The sequence below is a fragment of the Triticum urartu genome, chromosome 7 (assembly GCF_003073215.2).
Source record: "Triticum urartu cultivar G1812 chromosome 7, Tu2.1, whole genome shotgun sequence".
Lineage (NCBI taxonomy): Eukaryota > Viridiplantae > Streptophyta > Magnoliopsida > Poales > Poaceae > Triticum > Triticum urartu.
The window spans coordinates 715242725-715260336 of record NC_053028.1 but is presented as its reverse complement, the minus strand read 5'-3'; the positions used below and the strand labels follow the sequence as shown (position 1 = coordinate 715260336).

Sequence of the window (17612 nt, the reverse complement as noted above, 5' to 3'; positions counted from 1 at the left end):
AAGTATAGTTTAAATTGGAATTTTATAAAATTTGTGTGAATCACTAGTTTTTGAATAACTTTACTATAAAAATAGAAATATTTTTCTATTTATTTTTTATTTATACTTACAACTAAATACTTATAGTTTTTTAGTGATTTCTTTTTGATTTTAGGTCACAAAAATTATAAACTTTCTGTTAGTGCCATTAGTTTTAAAATTTTGAATAGTTTAAATTGGAATTTTATAAAATTTGTGTGAATCACTAGTTTATGAATAACTTTACTATAAAAATAGAATTTTTTTTTCTTCTTTGCTATTTATTTTTTATTTATACTTACAATTAAATACTTATAGTTTGATTTTAGGTCACAAAAATTATATTCTTTTTGCTATTGAAGAATATTATAGTTTTATTTTAGTTAATCATAACATAATATTTTAATTGATTGTTTTTATTTTCATAAAAGTTTTGTAGTTCATTCTGTTTGCTATTAATTTATTCTTTGAGCTAAATGACTCTGAAATTGGAAAGCATTTCAAAATGAACTCTGAAAAGGTTGAAAGTTGGCATGGTATCATCATTTCACCCACATAGCATGTTCCAAAAAGTAGAGAGGGTTACGACAAAAACTTGATGCACTTCGTGTACAAAATGGACAATCACTTTCGAAGTATCAAAGTTTCGAACCATAAGACATGAAAGCATTTCAAATGAACTCTGAAAAAGTTGAAAGTTGGGATGGTATCATAATTTCACCCACATAGCATTTGCTTATTGCGGGAGAAAGTCTTCACTTTTTCTTCGCTTGTGTCATTTGCTTATTGCGCCGTAACCATGGATAATCTTCATTGTTTATCAGGATGCTTGGGTCAGCCTTGACATTGAAGGGAGGAATTTCATGAAACTTTTCATAATCTTCAGACATGTCTGTCTTGCCGTCCACTCCCAGGATGTCCCTTTTTCCTGAAAGAGCTATGTGGCGCTTTGGCTCATCGTATGATGTATTCGCTTCCTTATCTTTTCTTTTTCTCGGTTTGGTAGACATGTCCTTCACATAGATAACCTGTGCCACATCATTGGCTAGGACGAACGGTTCGTCAGTGTGCCCAAGATTTTTCAGATCCACTGTTGTCATTCCATACTGTGGGTCTACCTGTACCCCGCCGCCTAACAGATTGACCCATTTGCACTTAAACAAAGGGACCTTAAAATCAGGTCCGTAGTCAAGTTCCCATATGTCCACTATGTAACCATAATATGTGTCCTTTCCGCTCTCGGTTGCTGCATCAAAGCGGACACCGCTGTTTTGGTTGGTGCTCTTTTGATCTTGGGCGATCGTGTAAAATGTATTCCCATTTATCTCGTATCCTTTGTAAGTCAATACAGTCAAAGATGGTCCCCTGGACAACAAGTACAACTCATCACAAACAGTGTTGTCACCTCTGAGACATGTTTCCAACCAACTGCTGAAAGTCCTGATGTGTTCACATGTAATCCAGTCGTCGCACTGCTCCGGGTGTTTGGAGCGCAGACTGTTCTTGTGTTCATCGACATACGGGGTCACCAAGGTAGAGTTCTCTAGAACTGTGTAGTGTGCTTGAGACCAAGAATATCCGTCCCTGCATATTATTGAGTCTCTTCCAAGAGTGCCTTTTCCAGTCAGTCTTCCCTCATACCGCGATTTAGGGAGACCTATCTTGTTAAGGCCAGGAATGAAGTCAACACAAAACCCGATAACATCCTCTGTTTGATGGCCCATGGAGATGCTTCCTTCTGGCCTAGCACGGTTACGGACATATTTCTTGAGGACTCCCATGAACCTCTCAAAGGGGAACATATTGTGTAGAAATACGGGCCCAGGATGACTATCTCGTCGACTAGATGAACTAGGACGTGCGTCATGATATTGAAGAAGGATGGTGGGAACACCAGCTCGAAACTAACAAGACATTGCGCCACATCACTCCTTAGCCTTGGTACAATTTCTGGATCGATCACCTTCTGAGAGATTGCATTGAGGAATGCACATAGCTTCACAATGGCTAATCGGACGTTTTCCGGTAGAAGCCCCCTCAATGCAACCGGAAGCAGTTGCGTCATAATCACGTGGCAGTCATGAGACTTTAGGTTCTGAAACTTTTTCTCTGGCATATTTATTATTCCCTTTATATTCGACGAGAAGCCAGTCGTGACCTTCATACTGAGCAGGCATTCAAAGAAGATTTCATTCTCTTCTTTTGTAAGAGCGTAGCTGGCAGGACCTTTATACTGCTTCGGAGGCATGCCGTCTTTTTCGTGCAAATGTTGCAGGTCCTCTCGTGCCTCAGGTGTATCTTTTGTCTTCCCATACACGCCCAAGAAGCCTAGCAGGTTCACGCAAAGGTTCTTCGTCACGTGCATCACATCGATTGAGGAGCGGACCTCTAGGTCTTTCCAGTAGGGTAGGTCCCAAAATATAGATTTCTTCTTCCACATGGGTGCGTGTCCCTCAGCGTCATTCGGAACAGCTAGTCCACCGGGACCCTTTCCAAAGATTACGTAGTGTAAATCATTGACCATAGCAAGCACGTGATCACCGGTGCGCATGGCGGGCTTCTTCCGGTGATCTGCCTCGCCTTTGAAATGCTTGCCTTTCTTTCGACATTGATGGTTGGTCGGAAGAAATCGACGATGGACCAGGTACACATTCTTCCTGCATTTGTCCAGGTATATACTTTCAGTGTCATCTAAACAGTGTGTGCATGCGTGGTATCCTTTGTTTGTCTGTCCTGAAAGGTTACTGAGAGCGGGCCAATCGTTGATGGTCACGAACAGCAACGCCTTAAGGTTAAATTCCTCCTGTCTGTGCTCATCCCACGTACGTACACCGTTTCCATTCCACAGCTGTAAAAGTTCTTCAACTAATGGCCTTAGGTACACATCAATTTCGTTGCCGGGTTGCTTAGGGCCTTGGATGAGAACTGGCATCATAATGAACTTCCGCTTCATGCACATCCAAGGAGGAAGGTTATACATACATAGAGTCACGGTCCAGGTGCTGTGATTGCTGCTCTGCTCCCCGAAAGGATTAATGCCATCCGCGCTTAAAGCAAACCATACATTCCTTGGGTCCTTTGCAAACTCATCCCAGTACTTTCTCTCGATTTTTCTCCACTGCGACCCGTCAGCGGGTGCTCTCAACTTCCCATCTTTCTTTCGGTTCTCACTGTGCCATCGCATCAACTTGGCATGCTCTTCGTTTCTGAACAGACGTTTCAACCGTGGTATTATAGGAGCATACCACATCACCTTCGCAGGAACCCTCTTCCTGAGGGGCTCGCCGTCAACATCACCAGGGTCATCTCGTCTGATCTTATACCGCAACGCACCGCATACCCAGCATGCGTTCAGATCCTTGTATGCACCGCGGTAGAGGATGCAGTCATTAGGGCATGCATGTATCTTCTCCACCTCCAATCCTAGAGGGCATACGACCTTCTTTGCTGCGTATGTACTGTCGGGCAATTCGTTATCCTTTGGAAGCTTCTTCTTCAATATTTTCAGTAGCTTCTCAAATCCTTTGTCAGCCACCGCATTCTCTGCCTTCCACTGCAGCAATTCCAGTACGGTACCGAGCTTTGTGTTGCCATCTTCGCAATTGGGGTATAACCCTTTTTTGTGATCCTCTAACATGCGATCGAACTTCAGCTTCTCCTTTTGACTAATGCATTGCGTCCTTGCATCGACAATGACCCGGCGGAGATCATCATCATCGGGCACATCGTCTGGTTCCTCTTGATCTTCAGCAGCTTCACCCGTGGCAGCATCATTGGGCACATCGTCTGGTTCCTCTTGATCTTCACCAGCTCCCCCCGTTGCAGCATCACCGTATTCAGGGGGCACATAGTTGTCATCGTACTCTTCTTCTTCGCCGTCTTCCATCATAACCCCTATTTCTCCGTGCCTCGTCCAAACATTATAGTGTGGCATGAAACCCTTGTAAAGCAGGTGGGAGTGAAGGATTTTCCGGTTAGAGTAAGACCTCGTATTCCCACATTCAGTGCATGGACAACACATAAAACCATTCTCCTTGTTTGCCTCAGCCGCATCGAGAAACTCATGCACGCCCTTAATGTACTCGCGGGTGTGTCTGTCACCGTACATCCATTGCCGGTTCATCTGCGTGCATTATATATAATTAAGTGTCCAAATTAGTAGAAGTGTACAAATCTCGAGGAAAATGGAGCTTGGAGGTCGAGCTTCGAGAGGAGAAAGCTTAAGTAGTGTGGCTCGGGCATTCCATCGAACACCTCATGTGCATAGGAGGTGAGCTAGAGCACCACAAAGCCCTCTCCCCCTCGGCCAGAAAAAACAGAGCACTGTGCTCTGCTCTTGCGCGAGGGGGTATATATAGGCACCTCATTGGTCCCGGTTGGTGGCATGAACCGGGACTAAAGGGGAGCCTTTGGTCCCGGTTCAAGCCACCAACCGGGACCAATGGTGGTGGGCCAGGAGCGAGGCCCATTGGTCCCGGTTCGTCCCACCAACCGGGACCAAAAGGTCCAGACGAACCGGGACCAATGGCCCACGTGGCCCGGCCGGCCCCCTGGGCTCACGAACCGGGACCAATGCCCACATTGGTCCCGGTTCTACACTGAACCGGGACTAATGGGCTGAGCCGGCCTGGACCATAGCCCTGTTTTCTACTAGTGCCTTCTCGCCGTGGAAGGAGACCCCGATCTGTAGCAGCGCCGGATATGGTCCCGTAATTAACAACAAGACTCTCCTATGTCCATCCACATAACTCCCATGAAGAAAAATCTCTAAACTCCAGTCACCACCTTTATGTCGATTTAAGCGGTGGAGAGTTTGGTATGGTGGCAAATCAAGCAACTGCAGATGGAGTCATTCCATGTTGCTGCACTGAGTTAGCATACGTGGCATGGATGATAGATCAAACCCAAGTGCTTTGGATTCTCATGGCTACATTCTCACAGTCGTGAACATCCGTGAGTGAATTTGGTTATTTAGAACAAAATCTAAGACTTGACCAAATGAAATTGGTATTTTGTTGAACTGAACGACACACATATTGCCTAACCGTAATTATGTTACCTATCACGACCTCATGTGCTCCTGAAGCAAGCTGATGTGTGTTGTGTGTACACGTTGTACACTGAATTGTTCATGCGAAAAGATACAGCAGTAGATACAATCTACGCCATGGAGCCGCTGGTGGGGCTCGACGAGGACGAGCGCTAGAAGGAGGTGTGCATGATGCCCAAACGTGGCGTCGAGGCCTTCCACATCTGCACCCAAGCTGCGTCACTACCAAGCTGCTACAAGCATACAGGGCGTGTTCAAGCTGAAAAGGCAAGAAGATCTCATTATTAACATGGATAAAAAAGGTGGAACGTCTTCTTCAGTAGAATTACACAATGGTTGGCTGAAGCTTTGGAGTGCCAAAGTTCCAAGAAAGGTAAAAATCCATCTTTGGTGTATTTATTTTCAGAGAATTTATGTTGGAGATGAGCTTAAGAGAAGAAAGTATATAGATATGGTAAGTTGTCCTTACTGCTTCAAGGGGGAAGCATTTATCACTGCTTTTGGGGTTGTATTTATGTCAGATTCCTGGAGGAAGCTGTTAGTAATTTGTGATTTCTCGTGATCTAAAATTGTCGATCGGAAATTTTCTTCATCGAAGTCCATTCCAATCGCCAACAATTCTGTTTGCACACTCAGGTTTGTGCTTTTCTATGGTGATTTATTAAACATACTTTGGCTTACGATCCCCTTTGACGTACACTTGTGCCCTCCACTACACATTATTTTCAGTTTGCCAAATACTGTAGTAGGTAATGAACTACAGAAAGCGGATTGTTGAGTTTGCCAAGCATAATGACACACCTAATTTTGGCAAATCACCTGAAGAGTATATCAAGCAAAGATGCTTTGAAATTTTCACGACTATATGAGGTTACCATAAACTCCTGTATTGCCACAATAGCTTCTTTTAATGCAATAGGGAATTGTCTTTTTTGTATCAGGTAAATAGTTCCTTTCTCACACTTTTTTCAGACCGAGATCGTATGCTGCTGCTGTGTGGTGTTCTATGCCTGCTGTATTCTTTTTGCTTTTTGGGGGGTTTCTTCTCATTCTTCTTTGGCACCTACGCTCTGCTTGGGGAAACTTCGTACATGGCAATACATAGACTGGAATTGAGATTCGGAGCAATTTTGTTCGTTTTCCTTTGTACTGATGTTGCCATTATTTGTGCGATGATGCCATTATATTGTACAAAGGGAAGAGACAGTTAGAGAGATGGATATAAATTACTAGCTACTGTATTTGTGTTGTAATTGTTTATTATTAAAGCTTATTGTTTATTGGTTGTTATTGCAGATTGTTGTGATATAAAGTCAATTTTGATTATTTCAAACTAATGTCAGGTTGAATAATTTGAACTAGACTACAACATGTTGATCTCGATGAGTCTGAACATGATTAACATGATTGTGCAATTATTAGTGAGTAAAACAGGTGGGTGAGGTATTTTTACTTCCGGTGGATGTTGTCATGCCGCGTTCATGGGCGTGTTAGTGGACACATCAATTTTCCCCCGTAGCAACGCACGGACATATGTGCTAGTAAAGATATCAAGGCCGTCCGCATGAATGAGTATATATATTAATTTCGGGAGGCACCAATTCCTTTTCACTTTCACACGATAAATATGATGATATTTTGCATCAAAATATACTATCTAAGTACTCGTATGATATTCCGAAAGTACACCAAAGACAATGATTCGCATCCGTAAGAATTAACAAAAATTACATGACTTGTGCAGTTCCAAATAGAAATAAACCCTCGAGTATCCGATAGACATGCAACACTCAAAAGTGGTAATGTCTTTAAGCCCAGAAAAAGGGCTGTAATATGCTTTTGTGTTCTGCCCTGCTTATTGCACTGGTTAGCATGCCAGATGTGTCACGATTCATGTGCGGCAGTTTCAAGCTGCAGGCAGGTAGCTGGTTAGGAAAAGATCTTGATGGCTTGTAGCCGGGAGGACAAGTCGACTTCGAACAACAAGAAAGGATACTAATCTTGCTTGCGCATCTCCTTTGTCTCCAAGTCAAGGATAGTGAGTGGCCCTTGACGCTGCCGTTGGTTAGTGCGATATGCCCACAGCAACACCACACCGCTCTTCTCACCCACAAACTGGAAGTCAATCATTATACGGGCGGGAGAGATATGGGGATGTAGTGACAGCAGTTTCTCCTCCACATTGATCACAGCCTCCTTTGCCCAACCATCTGACTGGTGCAGCGACAAAGATATCATGAACCTTTTAGCGGTGAGTAACCGCAGCCTCCCATCCGATGACGTCCCCAGGTGTCGACTTCTTTCTTGGCTGTTAGTGGGTGGGAGCTTCATTGTGCCTAGTCTCTCTGTGCGGATGTCATAGATGAGGATTTTGTTGTTATCGGAGAATAGCCAGTGAATGACGCCGCCATAGAGGACAACAGCCTCACGGTGGTCTTGGAATGCCTGGAATGGAAGGTGGCGGTGACCAATAGAATTCATAGGCCCCCAGATGGCGCCATCGACTTTCGACGATTTGGCCGCCTCCACCGTGATACAGCGTCCGCCGTTTTGGTAAGGACCCACATCGACGACCAACAACATGAAGGAGCAGCCGATGCCATCCGCTGCGATGAGCAAAACAAACGTGTAATGCCGGCTTGGGTAGAAGGCCGATGAATGGGAGAGGTAGCTAGGTGCGGTCGTCGGTCATGGGGTTGTACACGCACAAGCTAGAGTTGCGCTGAAAGACGTTGCTTTTGTTGATGTTATGGCGACGGAGGGCAATGAGGCCACCCCGCGCAGTCACTGGGCGGTAGTGGCGAAGGAGATCTACGTCGCGACGCAACATGTAGGGCGCGAGGTTGTTTTGGATGAAGCGTGAGGCCGATGTTGTGGCGGGGTGGACCAAAGAGAGTAGGGGTCCTGGGTGGTTGCTCCGGTTGCGCTTGGGGCGAGCGTGGAGGTAGGCAAGGATGCAAGAAGGCATGATGCCTCTTGGTTGGGTGACGCGGCGGATGAAGGAGGGGTCGAGGATGTCACGGCGGAGGAGCTTGCACGTGGCGGCGCAGCGCACGAAGGTGGAGGGATCCGAGCGCGCAGCTATCTCGAGGAGGAGGTCGGACGGCAGCGTCCACTCGATAACGATGGGCGGAGCCGGATTCTTCCGTCGGCGTTTCTGGGGCGCCATCTTTCGTGTCTGCGTGTTTGGCGACCAATTCGGGTCTCCGGCGAAGGTTCGATCGGCGTCCCTCGATCCACAATTTAAGCAACAGATTACTTTTTTTTCTGGAGGGAATAAGCAACAGATTAGTTAGAGGTGAGTTTTTTTTTTGAGGGGAAGTTTTTTTTTTGAAGGGAAGTTAGAGGTGAGTTGTGGCCTCTTACGATAGGAAACTGGCCTGTGTGCTTGCGCGACCGGATTTGTCTGTTCCACACATGTAGACATGACTTGCGAGGACCCACACATGTAGTCAAAAGTTTTCATCATGCAAACTTTTTTTGAAAAAAACTTCATGCCAACTCTTTTTTCTTTTGCGAGAAAACATCATGCCAACTTAGTACATCAATTTCGAACTTAACTCGATCAGTCAGACCTGCAAAAAAAATGGTTTAACTTTTTTACAGGAACATTAGTAGATTCGTGACAACTTAAAAAAAATCAAGTTTATGAATCATTTCTATAAGTTTCTTTGAAGACAAGATACCTTTTTTCGTGTCACGTGAAGACAAGATACTTTTGTTGTATTCATTTTTTAAGACAATCAAGTTTTTGCAGAGGTTCTTTGAACATTAATAGTTGGTTTCACGTGAAGACAAGATAACTTTGTTGTATTTATTTTTCTAATTGTATACTTAATGTTAAACTTTATACTAGCAAATCATCAGAGAAGCGTCCCAGATGGATGTGTCCACCTATCCACTAGGTACAGGTCAACTATGGCGCAATAATCCTCTTGATGCAAATGCAATTATTATTTTTTAGCCTCAACTATGTGGATACAAGCTGTAAAATTCAGTCCACTAAGAACACACACCCCACACCGGCATACCACACCTCACACCTCACAATGCGCCCAACAAATCTACAACCTATACGTACACATGCAACATGTCTTCAGAAACTTCCAACCATCCAGCGGCGGACACGTCGTCCTCCAAATGGCGGCCAACATCACTGTTTTGCCCCTTCTGTAAAACTTAAGCAAGATCTGAACCTAATTTGTGTAAACTTTGAGATCTGATCATTTTTTCGTCGTCCTCCAAATGGCGGCCAACATCACTGTTTTGACCCTTCTGTAAAACTTAAGCAAGATCTGAACCTAATTTGTGTAAACTTTGAGATCTGACCATTTTTTCGTCGTCCTCCAAATGGCGGCCAACATCACTGTTTTAACCCTTCTGTAAAACTTAAGCAAGGTCTGAATCTAATTTGTGTAAACTTTGAGATCTGACCATTTTTTCTACCGCCACTATCTTTGGTGGCGGTAGGGTAGCACACACTAATGCCAAGGCCTTTGGTGGTAGGACTTACCTGCACTGTCAAGCCAATTTTATGTGGAAAATACTCTACCACCATGGTCCTTAGCGGCAGGATGTGTTACCCTACCGCTGAGGACCATGACGCTAGGGTCTTCACCTTTGTTTATTGCATGCATGCCCCTATAATAATTGCATGCATGTCCCTACCGTCAAGGACCTTGAGGGTAGGGTATTTTTCGCAACAAACTAGCGTGTTGGTGGAGGTAAGTTCTACAGCTAAAGGCCTCGACGGTAGGATGTGCTACCCTACCGCCAAGGACAATTGCGGCAGGAAAAGGGTTAGATAATTAAATGTTTGCAAAGTGAGGCCAGATCGTGCTTTAGTTAGGAAAAAAATGTGAAAATAGTGAATTTGTCCCGCAATAGCCCGTTGAGGTGTGAGATACCTTATAAACTGGAAAAAAATACCCGGGATGAGACGTCCGTGCTGATCCTACCCATGGGCCCCTTCTCCATGCAAATACAATGTTGAGGGCCATGTGAGTGTTGAGCAGATAGGCGATTTCATTGGTGCATGGAGAAATTCCTTAAGCATCGATACAATACTTTTAGAAAGGAGGCGCTTTCCAGGCTTTAACGAACTGAAACCCTTACAACGTTTACAACCAAAGTAGGAGTATCACAAAAGAAATAAAAATAAAAGGTTCGATACAACACATGATGGGCCAAGGCACAAGGCTGAATAAGATCAAAGTCAACTGATAAAGTAGTGAAGATAAATAGCATCACACTAGACGCAAGTTCAGCCTCCGTGAAGATCATTGGCCTCCCTGTGACGCCGAAGCCACGAAGCAAGAGTTCAATTTGTTCAGAAGCTCCTCAGTGATGGACGCATCCGTCGGCTTGCTCAAGAGCTTCTATAGCTGCAAGAAAATTTTAATTTTGTACATGGCGTCAGCAGGTTGTTTGATGAATTTCTCTTCAATTGATGCTTTGTTTCTAATATGCCAAAGAGCCCAGGTCATAACTGCGAAGATCTACTACGTGATACGACGGGAATGTCCAGACAATCTAGAGGTTAAAGTGTGGAACGCTCCAAGCGATGCCGGTGCCGAGCTGCACCTGGTGACATCGCAGATACATCCCCAGAAAAATTGTGCAAGGATACACTTGAAGATTATGTGATCAGTATCCTCTAGTGTTCCACAGAGGGGACATCGGCCATCCCTTGGGCCGTGACGCGTTTGGACTTGTACACCGGTCAGCAACCTGTCTCTCACTAGCTACCAAAAGAAAATTTCAATTTTTGTTGGAATTCACGCCTTTCAAATATCCATTGCTTGAAAAGGAGTTGCGCCGTTATGCAAGGCGCGGTATAAGGAGCTAGTTGTAAACTGACTAGGCTGCTCAAGCTTCCAGCGGAAAGTGTCGGGCTCCTCTATGGGTGCAGATGTTCATAATAAATTTGATAACTGATCCCATTCCGCAACCTCTAGTGGTCCAATAGAACGTGGAATTGCAGACAGCACTGTCCATTCCTCCAATTCTCAGAAACCACCACATGGGAAAAGTTGTGGCAAGCGGGGCTTGACCTAGCCAAACGTATAACCAGAAGACAGTTGACATGCCATTACCAATAGAGTGTACGACCCCCACGCACAGAAGGTGTCTAAAACTGGGAGCCGTTCCAACAAGAAGCCGTTGAGACGGGAGCGTGACGTAGGTATTTGTGTTGGATAATATCCAACACAATCCCTTTGACCCGTAAGCATTTTCCAAGCCCACTTAGTCATGAAGCACCAGTTCATATGTTTGGTATTCACTATACCAAGGCCCCCGCTCCCAGATGCAGAGGCCGGGGCTCATCCTCCTTTTTTAAAAAAAATATCAAGGCCCCCGCTCCCAGATGCAGAGGCCGGGGATCATTCTCCTTCTCTAAAAAAAATACCGAGGCCCCCGACCTTCTTTGGTGCACAGATGGTACTCCAATGGAACTAGCATATATATACTCACTCCATTTTTAAATATAGGACTTTTTAGAGATTTCAATACAAACTTCATACGAATGACATATTTTAGAGTGTAGATTCACTCATTGTGCTCCGTATGTAGTTCATATTAGAATCTCTAAAAGGCCTTATATTTAGGAACGGAGGGATTAGCAGAAATGTGTCCTCCTTTCCACGAAAATGATTTGGCCTTTATGCTCGAACCGACAAACTTTTATTCGAGTGATATTATGTCGAGGTGATTGAAACATTGATTTCTAATCGAGAACTAGCTGCCAATCTTTTGCCTAATAACGAGTGCACAGAAAAAATCCTTTTTAAAATTTGAAAATTAAATTTCAAAGTATGCATATTTTAGGATCAAAATCCAAACTTACACATGGATGCATTATACATGTTTCATGATGAAATGAATAATCATGTCAGCTATGGCACAACAAATATTATTGAATTTTACTAACAATGTGTGAGGTCAACAAAACGCTTATACAAATGTACTCCCTTTGTTTCTAAATACAAGCCCTTTTAGAGATTTCAATATGGACTACATATGGATGCCTATAGGCATATTTTACAGTGTAATTTCACTTATTTTGCTCTGTATGTACACTCTTCGTAAACTTTTATAAGAGTGTTTACATCACTAAAGTAGTGATAGAAACGTTCTTATATTTTCTTTACAGAGGGAGTAGTTCATATTGAAATATCTAAAAGGTCTTATATTTAGAAACGGAGGGAGGGAGTAGAATTCATTGTATTTAGATGCCCAATTTTTCCAATTTTTTGGAAGTTGAAAAACTAATTTCGGCTTTTCATAATAGGGAGGGAGCAGTAATGGTATGATTTGTAACTGTAAAAAAGAAGAATTCTGAAGAAACTGTAAGAAAAGAAGAAGAAACTAACCTTCTAGGGTTTACCGTGCTCTCTCTATCCTCAAAAAAAAAAAGTTTACCGTGCTCAGTGGAGGCCGAAGCAACCCACCCCGCCGCCATTCTGAGAGCCGCGCTGCGGCGGTTCCCCTGCTCGCGGCCACCCCCGGCGACCCCCTCTTCCCCGTCGCTCCCCCTTGCCGTCGCCGCAGGTATCCTCCCCGATAGATCCGCTGCACACGTGGGATTTTCTTGATCGGCTGGTGGGGAATTTAGTGGCAGCGCCTCCCAGGTGTTTGCAAGGGTTGGTGCGGTGATACTCCTTCTCTTTCTGGGGAATTTTTCCTGTGGGGAAGAAAATTGATCGATTTGTTCAAGCTGGCGATTAGTCCAGGAGTCTCGAATCACAACCATTTTACAAATCCATTAGTGCTCTGTTGCCTCTCACACTACTTCAGTAATCAGCTTAGCTTTTCTTGCTTCAGAATTACCGTGCATAGCTTAATTATATGTATAATACTTTATTCGTTACAAATAGAAAGTTAATAGCCTTCCTCTGATGTCCTTTTCTTTTCAGTCAGAGAAGAGACGATGGTCTTGCGGACTTTGAGTTGCTCAGCCTCCTCTGTGTGCACACATTCAGATTCAAGCTTTGAATAAGATTTTGTCTTGGATTGCAGCTAATGTGGAAAAGAAGATTCAGGTGTGTCACTTACACTTCATACGGTCCCAAACCAAAAAGCCCATTATCTTCTCCCTCGCTACTGGCCACCACATCTGCATGCATTCCTCGCCTCTGGCAGCAATCAACAACCTGTAAATTACAGTAAATCTGATTCCTTTTAGCGTTACTTTACTGGTAATATATGCGTGGTCTTTTTTTTAAAGAAAAAATTGTCCTACTCAATTACTCACCCTGACGGAATTGCTAATTGATGATTGTTTCAACTCTCACCGAAATTGGAGACTTGTCCACTTACATCCCACACCGGGCATCATTCAGACAAAGGCGAGCGAGGCATCTCCACTCCATCCTGTCTTAGACTGATGCGTGTTTCTTTAACCTTCTTCATGAGCAGGAAGTTCAACAGCCAATGGATGCCTTGTACTCCTATACTGTGTATTCTGGTCTGCCCTGCTTTTGAATACTACTTGCACTCTGCATGCTTCTTGCTTCTTTTCATTTCAACGTTTTAGAAAAGAGAATCCTCTATGGGCTGCTAAAGGGGTACACACATGTATGACTGATGATGGTCTCCTGACAAAAGCATTGCTGTAACAGTAATTCATGCCTATTCCTCTTTCCAACTTTATCTCTTCTTCTTTCCACCCAGCACCATCACTGCTTTTGTTGTCTCTCGGCCCTTCTTTTCTCCATGGCTCCATCTTTCCATCCTCTACTCTGGGTCCATGTTTTCTCCTCCTTACAGCTGGGCTATCTCCATCTTTACAGGCTTATCTTGGAGGATTTGGAGGATTTGTTCCTTGATCTTGCACTGCTCCAGTGGGTGGAATCTATTCCATCATAGCGTGCGTTGGTGGGTGGCATGAGATTCGACCTTCACCACATGGCCGCCATTACAGCACCTCCCTCTCTCACCCAACCCCCACCCCCCAAGACACACGCGCAACAACATTCATATTGTAACTCAGAGCCCACCATCGCGCCATGGCTGAAGCAGTTGTAGGTTTGTTGATTGGCAAGCTGGGCGCAGCCTTGGCGAGCGAGGCAGCAACGTCTGGCGTATCGCTGCTTTGCAGTGAAGCCTCTGCTCTCAAGGGTCTCTTTGGTGAGATCCATGAAGCCAGGGATGAGCTTGAGAGTATGCAGGCTTATCTGAAAGGGGCATAGCGGTTCAAGGACACCGATGAGACAACCGGCCTCTTTGTCGAGAGGATCAGGGGCTTTGCTTTCGAGATCGAAGATGTTGTTGATCAGTTCACCTATAAGTTGTAGGACAAGCATGGAGGGTTTGCTGCCAGGATGAAGAAGAGGATCAAGCATGTCAAGACCTGGCGCCGACTTGTGCACAAGCTGAAAGATATCAATGGCAGGCTTCAAGCAGCTAAACAGAGGAAGGAGCACTACTCCGTGCCAGATATCGGCAGAAATGATGCTCTTAATGCCAACCAAGTTCTCAATTTCACAAGGGATGAGGACCTTGTAGGCATTGCTGAGCACAAGCAGCAGTTGATACAATAGCTGACAGGTGATGTACAAGAGGAAAGAAGCAAGATTACCACTGTGTGTGGCATGCCTGGTGTGGGGAAAACAACTTTGGTTGCTCATGTGTACAAAACTGTAAAAGTATCCTTCGATGCCGCTGCATGGATAACTGTGTCGGAGAGTTATCATGTTGAGGACATGCTGAAGAAGCTAAAGAATTTGGCGTACCAGTTGATGTGTCTAACGAGATCAGAAGCCTAGCTGAGAGCATCTATGAGTACCTTCAAGGTAAAAGATACATCTTAATTCTAGATGATGTTTGGACTACTGATGTTTGGTCAGAGATAAGTAATGTCTTTCCGTCTAGTGGCTGACTTGTTATTACATCAATAAAGCATGAAGTATCATCATTGTCAACCAATAAGCATTCAATTCATTTGGAACCACTTGAAGAAGTTAACTCTTGGGATCTGGTAGAAAGTGTCCTCTGGAGTTACAGAGCTCGGCTTGGAAATTTGTAAAAAGGTGTGAAGGGTTGCCTATTGCTATAGTATGCATAGGCAGCCTGCTATCTGGAAAAGGTCAAACTTGGGCAGAATGGAAAAAGGTATATGATGAGCTGGAGCTCCAATTGGTAAAAAATGTGATGCCTCGTGTTGAGACAATTCTAAAAATCAGCTTGGAGGACCTTCCATATGATTTGAAGAATTGTTTCTTACATTGTGCATTATTCCCAGAAGATTATTCCATCAAGAGGAGGACAATAATGAGGCATTGGATTGCTGCTGGATTCATCAAGGAAAAGCAGAACAAAACTCTGGAGGAAGTGGCAGAGTGGTACTTGACTGAACTTGTGAACCGAAGCCTACTACAGGTGGTCGAGAGGAATTATACTGGGCGGTTGAAATGTTGCCAAATGCATGATGTCATACGCCTTGTTGCCCTCAATAAAGCAGGTGAAGAATGCTTTGGTGAAGTGTATGATGGCTCTCGAGCACTATCTGTAGAGCGCACACGTCGCATATCAATCCAGAGTGGAAACCTTCAACGACTGATTGAATCTGATGCCACACATGTCCGTGCAATCCATGGTTTTAACAGATATATCAATATTGAATTGCTGAGGCCTATCCTAGAATCTTCGAACCTGCTCTCAACACTGGATCTACAAGGTACCCGTATCAAGATGTTGCCGACTGAGGTATTCAACTTGTTCAATCTACGGTATTTGGGCCTTAGATATACTGATATTGAAAGTCTACCTGAAGACATAGGAAGGTTGCAAAACTTAGAAGTCCTGGATGCTGTGAACAGTGCACTGTCATATTTACCAAACAACATTGCAAAACTTCAGAGGTTGAGATACCTGTTTGCAAGTTATGCTAGCCCACAAGGAGAAGTTATGCTTTTTAGTGGTGTAAAGGTGCCTAGTAGTATAAGGCACTTGACTTCCCTGCATGCTTTGCAATGTGTGGAAGCAAGCTCAAAAATTCTTGGAGGTGTGGCTGCTTTAACACAACTAAAAACATTTGCTGTCTGCAACGTGGAAACTAAACACTCTGCCGACCTGAGAAATGCTATCAAAGAAATGAGACACCTTGTGCATCTAGAAATCACGGCTATTAGTGAGAAGGAGGTGCTGCAGCTGGAGGGACTTTGTTTACCTCCAAATGTTTACATAGTTGGTTTACAAGGGCAGCTCGAAAAGAGATTGATACCTCAAGTTATCGCATCTTGGTCCCGTCTTAATAGCCTCACTCGGCTGCGGCTAGCATTCTCCAAAATTGATGAGGAATCGTTTTCCAGTCTTTTGGTGCTACGAGCCTACGAGGTTTATGTCATCTTTCGCTTATGAAGGCTTTTGAAGGGAAGAAGCTGCACTTCACTACAGGGTCTTTTCCAAAACTTCGGTTTTTAAATATATGGGATGCACCGCAGCTGAACCAAGTTGAAATAGAAGAGGGTGCAATGGCAAGCCTTGCTGAATTCCTATTGCAGGCATGTCCTGAACTGAAGTTTCTTCCTCATGGTGTTGAGCATCTTACAATCCTTGAAGACTTACAGCTGTATGATACATCAGAAGTGCTCATAGAGAAACTACGGCAAAAGAGGGCACCAAATGATTGCAGCAATGACCTTACAAAGATTAGACACATCAAAAGAGTTACTGTCGGTGACTAGAAGACTTGCTACTGCCCCTACTATAGCTACAGGTAAGGGTTGGCTGTTCTATACAACTAAATAAGCTGTAAGTGATGTATTGGATTCAGTTTCTTTTTACATTTTCATGTATGTGTTTACCCTTTATCAAAATTACATCGTATTTGTTCACCTAGAGACGTAAACTGCACATTGAATGCTTTGTTTCTTCCTTCCCTGACTGTATTGGCAGGCCATGTGATTGTCAGAAGCTGCAACTGTTCAGTTTCAGAACCCAGCATCAGCTCTAGGGCTGCAAGAGCAAGACACAGGAAGAATGATGATACACATCAGCAGTTGAAATCCAACATCGGCCGACGATAGGTGGTACTTACTGAGTGTTACGAGGGAACCACTTTTATTATGGCCCACATATGAATGTGGACTCAGAACTAGATTCCCCCTGGATTGCGGTCAAAAAACCCAACACTAGTAGTAGGAAAAAACTTGATTTTATAGTTAAATGATTGGGCTATTTTGGAATATTAGAGGCCTAAATGGGCCCATCAAATGCAATAAACTGAAAGAGCTCATTATAGCTCATATGCTTGATTTTATTAGTATTTCTGAGTCTAAGAAAGAAGATTTTACCCCTCTTCAATTAGAAGCTTTTGATGCTAGATCCTGTTATACTTGGAAATGGCTCCCTGCTAATAACACTGCTGGAGGCATTCTGGTAGGAATTAGGGGGGATCTCTTTGACATTGTTTGCTGTGATAGACACACTTACAGTGTTTCTTGCTTGCTTCAAAACAAACAAGATGGGTCCTCCTGGAGACTGATCTTCGTTTATGGTACTGCATATGACCAGTTTAAACTGGATTTTATTAATGAACTGC

The 17612-nt window shown here is 43.9% G+C and overlaps 1 pseudogene; it reads left to right on the top strand.

Moving 5' to 3' along the window:
* The first annotated feature begins 13825 nt into the window (after positions 1-13825).
* Positions 13826-17361, top strand: LOC125525439 (annotated as a pseudogene).
* The last annotated feature ends 251 nt before the right edge of the window (positions 17362-17612 follow it).